We start from the raw sequence: 10,023 nt of genomic DNA on the forward strand, positions 1-10,023 counted from the left end.
ATGTAGCTTTGGGGGTGCAGAGTTGAGCTTTCTTGGCTGATACTCTGTATCCTAGAGTCTGTAATGTGTCTAGGAGAATTTCAGTAGCCTTCTGACATTCAACTTCAGTGTCCATAGCAAGGAGGAGGTCATCTACATACTATGGTAAAAGTACTCGGGGTGTACTTTTGTATGCTGAAAAGTGAGCATATCTGAGCTTAAGGCTTTATCAAATAAGGTGGGGGAGTTCTTGAACCCCTGCAGCATTCAGTCCAGGTTAATTGTCCAGAAAATTCCGTCTTAGTGTCTGTCCATTCAAATGCAAAAATGGGTAAACTTACAGGGGCTAAAGGATGCTAATGAAGGCATCCTTTAGATCTAAGACAGTGTTAAATTTAAGCTCTGCAGGAGGATGCTCAGGAGAGTGTAGGGGTTAGGGACTGTCTGGTGCATGGTCTCAACCCACTTATTTACTTCCCTTAGGTCCTTCCAATACCAACTGGTAGTCTTTTGTCCCTGGTTTCAGGACTGGGAATCAGGGGGTGTTCCAGGGGGACTGGCAAGGAATAAGAATACCTGCTTCTCATAGTCTGTAGATGTGTGCAGCAATACCCCGCTTAGCCTCTAGGCTCATAGGATATTGTCTTACCTGAGCCAGCATTGCGGTGGCCATTAGCTGGACTACGACCGGGGTTTGGTGACTTGCCAGACCCGGAGAATTGCTCTCTGCCCATACAGAGGGAAAAAGCAGCTGAAGTCTTTTCAGGTATACAGAAGGCTCACTGGCGTGTGAAGCTTCTGGAGGCAGCTCTTCCAATAAATGATATTCTTCCAACAGAGGGCAGGTGAGTGGGATTTTGGTAGGAAAAGAACCTTGGGCTGGAGGGCCCACAGTAAGGTGGGCCTTGTCCCCTTTGAACGAGATGGTGGCTTGTAGCTTCTATAGGAGGTCGCATCCTAAAAGCGGGTAAGAACATTCCGGGATGACTAGGAACGAATGGGTTACAGTGCTTTTCCCAAGATCTACTGTCCTTTTTGGAGTCCATGGGCAGAGAGTGGACTTTCCCATGGTTCCCTGAATGGAAGTTTTCTTAGTGATTATGTGTCCCATAGGCTCTGTCAGGACAGAATAAGTAGCACCAGTATCTACTAGGAAGCTAACAGGCTTGGCCCCTGTCGGTAATGTTACCCTGGGCTCCTGGGGGCTGAGTGTGATGGAGCCCCAGCCCTGTCAATCCTCCTCTAGATTCAGGACCCTCGGGGCCTGAGACTGTGATTGGTATTGGTCAGGGAAGTCTCTCTTCCAGTGTCTATCTTTTTTACAATAGGCACACTGGTTTTTCCCTAATGGGGGTATGCTTCCCTGCTGTCGGTCTTTTTGTGAACCCTTCTTCCTTTAGGGGTTTCTTTCTTTTAGAGCTGCTGTGGCTGCTACAACTGCCCTTGCTAATCTTTTGTCCTGCTTCCCCCCAGGGGAGTCTGTTGTTGAATACCTTTTGGGCTACCTCAATTGAGACAGATTCATGCCCTGGAGTCCTTCCAGTTTTTCAAGTTTTTTCCTTATGTCTGGAGTGGACTGAGTTACAAAGGCTAAATTGAGTGCCCGTTGGTTTTCTGGAGTGTCTGGGTCAATGGGAGTGTAAACTCTGTAAGCTTCACAGAGGTGCTCCAGAAAAGCCACAGGCAATTCCTGGGCTCCTTGAATGACTTCAGTAACTTTTGGTACATTTTTAAGCTTCCGGGCTGCTGCCTTTATGCCTGCTAGGAGAACATGGTGAAAACTGTCCAAGGACACCCTCCCTCTCTCCAAGTTGGTCCCATCGGGGTCGGAGGGATGGGAAAATCTCCTCTACCTGATCCCTGTTCTCCTCTAGGGAACCTCCCCCTGGCCCTAGGGCTGCTTCCTTAGCTTCAAACCAAATTCTGTCTCTCTCTTCCGAAGTGAGGAGAGTGACTAGAAGCTGCTGGCAATCATCCCAGGTTGGTTGGTGGGTATGAAAGACAGATTCTAGGAGGCCAATTAAGGCTTGAGGCTTCTCAGATAAAGGGGGGTTTTGGGTCTTCCAATTATAGAGGTTGCTTGGGGAGAAGGGGACATAAACCAAAAAGGGTTGCTCTTCCAAATTCCCCTCTGGAGGAGGTACTTCCCTTAAGGGTAGGAGAGACCCCTTGGGTGGAGGGGCTCTGGTCCTTCCCTCCCTTGCCTGGGTGAAGCTCCAAGTGGCAGGAGGTGAGAATGAAGGAGACCACTCCCTCTGTGGTGGAGCTTGGGGATTTCCCTCCCTCTATGATCTGGTAAGTTGTGGTGGAGACACAGGCAAGAAAACCTGAAACCCAGGAATTATAGGGTGGAGGAAGATCTGCCTCCTCTGGACAAGGGGGAAGTACCAGGGGCTTGGACAGTGTCTCCCCTCAGGCACTTCCCTTTGGGTCAGTGCCTCCCTTTTCAGGATTTCCCTGGGAGCTGGCTCCCCCTTTCGCGCTCCCCCTGGGGCCAGCTACTAATATTCGGGCCCCAATCTGCAGAGCACAATTCTTTAACCACGGTGGAGGATTCTGAACTAAATCTAACCATTTATAAAGTAGGGAAATTGATCTGGGTGCCCCGGGTTCCCGGTGACTATATTCCAAACCGCTTTTACAAGCCTGAGATTGAGAGACCCTGTGTTTGGCCACTGTATTCTAAAAGTAGGCCATTCTGACTCAAACAGGGTCCTCAGCCTGCTCTTTGAGAATTTCATACCATATACATCATCTGAGAAACCTTCCTTGAAATGTCTCAGCATATATTCTAAGGGTGTCTTAACTGTACTGGGTCCCCCTCCCATTGTGAAACAAAAGAAAACAATTCCCACTGAGAGGAGGAAGAGGAAAAACAGTAACTTTGGAGAAAACTATAGACAGCTGCTGTAGAAGTCCTCCCTCCCGGAGGCTGGGGGCAACCTGTGGAGAAAAATGACTTTAGTCAGGCAGAGAAAGAAGACGGAAGAGAAGAAAGGTGTGCAGGGAGATTTCTAGTGGACTGAAATTCTGGAGGGCCCCTTGATAGAAAATGTCCTTAATCCGGTCACAGATGCTGTCTGGAGTGGGTGAACAGGGGTAGAACCAAGTTATGTCCTCCAGGAGGGCCCTAGCAAACAACTGAAAACAACAAGACACACAAACGGAATAACCTGGGGTAAACAGGGTCCATGAACAGATAATTATAATAACACTAGTTGGATTTCATTTTCTTTGATGTCCAGCAATTTTATTCTGCTAGACTCGGAGCCAAAAACCTTTGCTCCTCTGTTTTATCTTTCCTCCTTTCCCTCCCTTCCTACATTGATTATTTACTTTGTCCTTGGCAAGGGGGCAGATAAGGACCTGTTATTTACAGGCAAGCAATAAACTAGCTAATGGTTCTTTGTTTAAACTTTACTGGGTTACAACCTTGGAATCTTAAAATTTTAACCCAACACAATAAAATCATAAATCAGGGAAGAGCAAATTAAAGTCTCTACTGTACAGACATAGACAGAAATTTCATTAGCTGAGAGTTTCTCAGTGGGCTAATTCCTTCCCTCACAGAAAGCAAGATGACCCCAAGAATAAGAATTCTCGGCAGTGCTGCTGGGATACTTGCAGTCTGTCATGGCATTCAGCCTCACCACACACAACTAGGCTTCCTCTAAAGTGGGGATTGACCCAAATAAATTAAATGTTTCACCCAGACAGCACAATCCTTCTCAGTTAACAAAGGCACAGGACAACATAAAGTAGCTTTCACTTTTACACAGGCTCTCACACTCTTGCAGCAGACATTCACTTGGAAGTTAAACAGTTAACCAGAACACTGCCTAACTCCCCTAATAGATGTGGGGGCCCTCCCTGTACCCACACCCCAGGAACAGGATTCTCAACCAACATATCGGTGAGAATCTACTGGAGAAGTTACTGTGCCCAGTCCTGCTCTCAGTACAGGATTACCAGTCACGGGCAGACAGGCAGGAAAGTGAACTTGAAATCCCTTAATCTAATTCACTTACTTCTAGAGGTGTTTTTGATGACTCCAAAAGGATGAAGTGGCATGTCAGGTGTCCTCCGTCTGGCTGTCAAGACAACTGAGAAGCATCTCTGGGGCCTTGGAACTTCGTCAGGTGGTACCTCCCCTAGAGATCCTCAGGGCCTGACAGCCAAGCTGGGGGAGGCCATCCACCCACAGCATCTGAGGCCATGTGCCATTAGGCAAAAATCTCGCTGGTGCCTCCAAATGTTATATTGTAAATCAGTGAGCTGAACATGAGACACCTTAATAAACCAAATTAATATGGAGTCTTTTATTATGCTAGCAGGCTCAGATTGCTTCCAAAGTCTGAGCAAAAACATGGAGGAAGCTTTCCCTTTTTATATTTTTCTAATGTCCTTGTCTCCTAAATATTGGGCTTCCAGTCCCTTTTGCAAGTTTTTAACCCCTTCCCCAACAATTTTTTTGTTAAAAACGTTTCTTTTTCAGACTAATTTTTTTATTTTGGTTCTATATAGTATTTTTGATGCTGGTTATGAAAACAGTTTGTAACTCGTCTTCCTATAAACCATATTTTTTTACCATATTTTCTTAGTATACTCGTCGACGACTGAAAAAGAACATTTTGTGAAAATGAGTATACACGTTTCTGCCGGGGAAGGGGTTAAAGAACCCTATGTATGTTTAGCAGATATCTTGCAGGAAGCCATTAGCCTTGAGTACAACACAGTTCTATTGAGATAACTAAAAAAAAACACCTGGCATGAGAGGATGGGAATATCAGCCCCTTACGTTAGATGACTAGCTTGCAAGGTCAGACAGCTAAGCTTATCTTCCCAATTACTCAAGCAAGTGTGAAGTGCATGCTTAAAGAAGCTAAAAGGCAGAGTTAATTCACAGAATAAGGGACCATCTAAGAATAGCAGAGTTGACTCACAGAACAAAGGACCATTTAAAATAGCAGAGAATTTTAAACAGCAGTTTTACAAAATAAAGATTACTAGTCTTCAAAATAAACCTTCACTTTCTTTTCTGAAAACTCCTCTTTGTATTTTATTGGGCTTTGATCTACACAGGCAAAAGAACTTCTTCAGTTTGGTAACAGGTATATCCAATCCTGTACCTCCCTGAGGATTAACACCAGAGCCTGAATACCATGGAGGGGTGAACTAGATATCACTAAAATAACCAGTCACTACAAAAATAATAAAACAAGGACCAGTTCCTCAAGTTGCTAAAACATATTACCTTATATGTCCAGTCTCTAACAAAAAATAATGAAGCACACAAAAACAGGTGAAGGAGCTCAGAATATACTACCCAAAATATGCCAGTTTGTCATAAGGATTATTTTGACCTAAAGACAATTAAGAAACTGGAAACACAGGATGAGTTCTCTTAAAATTTTATTTTGTAAAAGAAACTTACATTTGTAGATGTCCTTCTCTCTCATACCAAGGAGAAGAAGAAAAAACTCTTATCACCTGAGATGACTTGAGTCTGCTTAAGACACCTTATAAAACTCTTATTTATCAAACAATTTCTAATCTTCTTTCCACAACATAACCCACCACCAGAAGCCCAAATCCACTTGTCATTATCTAGTCTCTTTTCTGTACTTTATCACCCTTTATTAATATGCTACATGAGGCCTACTTTTTAAATCTTATTAGAAATAATTTAATTATTAAAATTAATAAGTGAGTTTAGCAAGGTCCAGGTTAAAATATCACTATACAAAAGTTACTTTTCTATATTAAAATTTAAAATATCACAATTAAGAGACACATGGCTGGGCACTCCCACAAGAGTGAAGGCTACTGGGCCTTTGTGACGCCTGGCAACCCTGCACTGACTGATCTACCCACAGCCTAGTCTGGACATGATTGTGCTTGTGAGCCAGTTCCAAAGGGCAGTGGTGGGTGGGACCCCATCTGTGGGGACCAAGGTCACTCTCATTGAAGAGTGATGCACCTGCACCCACTGTTCCACCAGCAGCAGTGAGACATGAGGAGATTCTGCCATAGGGACAGCAGCAGCAGCTGTAGCTCCTGAGCCCTGTAATGGAGGAGAAATAAGGCAGGAGTATCCTAGCCAGACTGGTGGTGGAAGAAGCTGCACTGGGCTAGTGGACATGACCCATGTTAAATTAACAAAATATGTTGTTTCACTAAATTTTCAAGGCAGTGGGACTTTTTGAATCATATTAATAGTGGGTAAGGGTGCATAATAAGAATAGAGTCACAGTTGTTTAATAATTATTCACCTTACTAACTGTAGATGAAAAGTTTTCTTATAGACCCTGGGAAACTGGAGGATGAAACAAGGCTGTAAAAGGATTTGCTTTCTCTCCTTAGAGAGAAGGAAAATTTTGTATTTAAGGTACATGGGAAGCTCTGTCAAATAAAGAAATAACTATATTTTACTCATACATGCATATTATTAAAATGGATGCTCCAGAGATTATAATACAAATCTCCAAGACTCTACAAAATCCTGATATACTTTTATTTATCACTCTGATTGTTATTCTAGAATGTTGTGTTTTGCAAAAATGACAGGATTCCATGTAAACTGCATTGCAATTAAACCTATGACTGTGTAATTTGAAGTTTCTTTTTTTTGTCATTTACAGTCATTGTTTTACTCTGGTACATTTGCAAAGATGTTACATCTTCTGAAAGATGCATGGAAAGGACTCTGATTTATTTTAAATTGCATGTTTCTAAGAATAAATTTTCAGACCATCCCCTCGAATTGGATGAAAATTATTAGAACTCTATAGAGTATCTGGATTTATATAAATATGGGCAAGAAAAAACAGGAGAAACAGAATTTGATTATAGGACTGAATGAGCTAAAAATAATTATAGTTTTTGTAAGTTTTTAAAAGCATTGCTGATTTTTAACCTTCTTGTTTTCCAAACATAAGGAAACTTATTTTTTTGTTAAAGCAATTTGGTAAATTGTAATTTCATAAGCAATATTGAGGCATTTAATTTTTTTTCCCTCCAGAATTTGGAAACTCTTAATAAGTGAGTATTATTGTTCTCATGATAATGTGTTTATTTGCATAAATCCAATAAAAATCTGATTTATTCATAACAGGACATAAGACAGTTTCCAATTGTGGTTTTATTAATCAAGACTTTGCCCTAACTGGTTTGGCTCAGTGGATAGAGCATCAGCCTGCGGACTCAAGGGTCCCAGGTTCGATCCCGGTCAAGGGCATGTACCTTGGTTGCAGGCACATCCCCATTGGGGAGTGTGCAGGAGTCAGCTGATCGATGTTTCTAACTCTCTATCCCTCTCCCTTCCTCTCTGTAAAAAATCAATAAAATATATTTTTTTTTAAAAAAAGACTTTGTTAGAATGTCATGTCTGAGAGAGACATGCCAGGACTCTAGATGTCACCAGAAAGCTTTAAGGAAAAAATATTGACTTTGAAATCAATAAGCTCCTTGGATAAATAGCCTGGTACCTTGCTTGGTCACATGGCTCATGGCAGTCTTTCCAGATAAGGAACAAAGGTTGCTTTTTTGAAAGATAGCAAGAAGGAACCTCAAGACATCTGTGAGGACTTTACCCAAACTTATAGGCATTGCAAGGAAATCCTGATGGCAACTGTGTGGCTTGGCTTCTTTGACTTGAGAGGAAATTTTCTTGTGAGATTCCAGCAAAGCAGATTTAAAAGCCTATGTGATGAATTGCTATTCCTGTTATGTTTATGAAAATAATCAGGCCAAACCAGAACTCAACTCAATAGAGTAAATAAATTAGTCTTGATTTGGCTATTTGATGAAGACGAGGGTGATCTTAGGGAGAAAAATTGTATTTTAATAGAAACCATAATACTCAATTGTAGGTAATGAATTCCAATGCAGTTAACTGTCTTCAAAGTTTTGTTTTAAAGTTGTGTCTCTGTATGCCATATAGGCCTCAGCACCTGATGACATCAGAAATGTTCTAACCACAGACAATATATCAGATTGTCACTGCATGATTTCATTCCAGTGGAAGCCTTATATCTGGAAATCTTCTCAACTGGTTTATTATTTACTGTATATATTAATCTTTATGTTTTGTGTTGTTCTGTTTTATAAAATGTATACCTATTTACATGATTGCTTACTCACACAGTATGGGCCTCACTGTAGAAGCCATCAACATCACTATGTCCTAAAAATAAGACTCAAGAGTTTAGACTTATAATTGAGTCAATGAAACATGGATGCTCTATTGGCTTCACTTAAAACCTCTTTCACCCTTTTGGCTACCTCATTCACTTGTCAGATAGGGAGGTCTTCAGGAATCCACCCACATCGGCAGAAAGCAGTTACAGAAGAGACCCAACACCGCTTTTTCCTTAAAGGATTCAGAGCCAAAATTCATAGGGGAAAATATAATAGGCCAGGACTAATACAGTTCAACAAGACGCCTTCCATATAAAAATAATCTCATAGATATGAGATGATAATATTAACAGAGGGGAAATGATAGTGGGGAAGGGCACATAATAAGAATAGAGCCATAGTTGTTCAATAATTATTCACCTTACTAACTATAGATAAGAAGTTTTCTTACAGATCCTGGGAAACTGGAGGATGAAACAAGGTTGTAAAAGGATAAGATGCCTCAACGGGTCCATTACTCAGAAAAAAAATACATTTTTGAGAACAGACTAAGGACAGGACACACTTTGATTTGGTTGCTGCACGTGGATTCTAACCCTCTCTGGGAGTTTTTCTCAGGAATGTTGTCCATTCTTCAGTCCCAGGAACAGGCTGAGCTGTTTGTAACATCATAGAAGATTAACCACTGTGTTTTCAGACTTTGAGCTCCTGAAGGCTGGGATGTAGACCCTCCCCTCCCCTTTCCATGTTACACTTGCAGCTTGCAGCTGCATGTAGCTATCTTCTCCTCATGTATGTGTATAATCAGACAGTTGGCAAGGGTGGTCAGAGCAGAATTTCCAGGGTAACCGACTGTTCTCCCATACTGCCGGCAGCATTGGAATACATGCTCATATATGCGTCAACCCTGTCTGTGCTTAATTTGTCTCAAGTAGTGACAGTCGGCCTTGGACCCATTGTGTCTTGTTTCAATATGATCTCCTAAAAATAGTTAACATTGTTTAGTTTATTTTTATATTAAAACTTGGAATTGCATTTTTTGTTTTGTTTTGTTTCTAAAGCCATTTTGTTCTGGAAAAAATATTACCAAACACCAATCGATCAAAATATTTAAGCATGCAATTGCTGTGGATTTTTTGGCCTCAGTCTTTTGGAACACTAAGGAGTTTGTTACTGTTTGAACATAGTGATATTTGTTGTTATCTCACTACTCAGTGTTTCGTTCACTATTTCTGTTAGCTAGCAGTTAACAAAAGAAAAGGGAGCTAGACTGTTTGAGTCTAACTGAGTCTGGAAGTTATACTTAATGAGGGTTAGGTATGGAAGTTATCATTTCACACACTCCAGGGGATAGCTGAATCCCTGGTAAGGGGCGTAATATCCCTCTGCCTGGCCCCTCCCAGGTGTAAAATGGAAAGGGGACTTTCCAAACTTGGGGGTGTGCAGGAGCAGAACCAATGAAAGAGAAATTCCTCTAATGGATTCAGTAAAAGGCAAGATGGTGCAGGGGTGGTCCTTCTACTTTGAGGCACCTGCAGTATGAGACAAGATGGCCACCATAAAGGGGAGGTGTCTAATCTGGTAAAGGAATCAGATTGGATAGGGGACACAATCCTGGAAGATCTAGGAAAGGGGTTGGATAGAGGTACGACCAAACATAATTACCCCCCAAGAACCAGAAGAGATTGGTTAGTTTGAAAGAAAGCTTACTCCATCCTAAGCCTGAGGTAATATAATCAAAGCTTAACATTGGCCTCTCAGTAGCATGTGTTTGCCTGTTTGTTTGCCCCTTCATGCGTTCTCTCTATGTAGCAGCAGCACATATCCCAGCTTGGGTATGTAGCAGCTGTCTGGTTCTGCCAGCCAAGCAAGCCCAAGTATGGGCTCCAAGTGCAGCTCCAAGTG

At 41.9% G+C, this 10,023-nt stretch overlaps 1 pseudogene; it reads left to right on the top strand.

Moving 5' to 3' along the window:
• Positions 1-6,048: 6,048 nt before the first annotated feature.
• The window catches only part of LOC102772252, an 8,370-nt pseudogene continuing 4,395 nt past the window's right edge, over positions 6,049-10,023 (top strand).

Source organism: Myotis davidii, unplaced genomic scaffold (assembly GCF_000327345.1).
Source record: "Myotis davidii unplaced genomic scaffold, ASM32734v1 scaffold2894, whole genome shotgun sequence".
NCBI classification, from domain to species: domain Eukaryota; kingdom Metazoa; phylum Chordata; class Mammalia; order Chiroptera; family Vespertilionidae; genus Myotis; species Myotis davidii.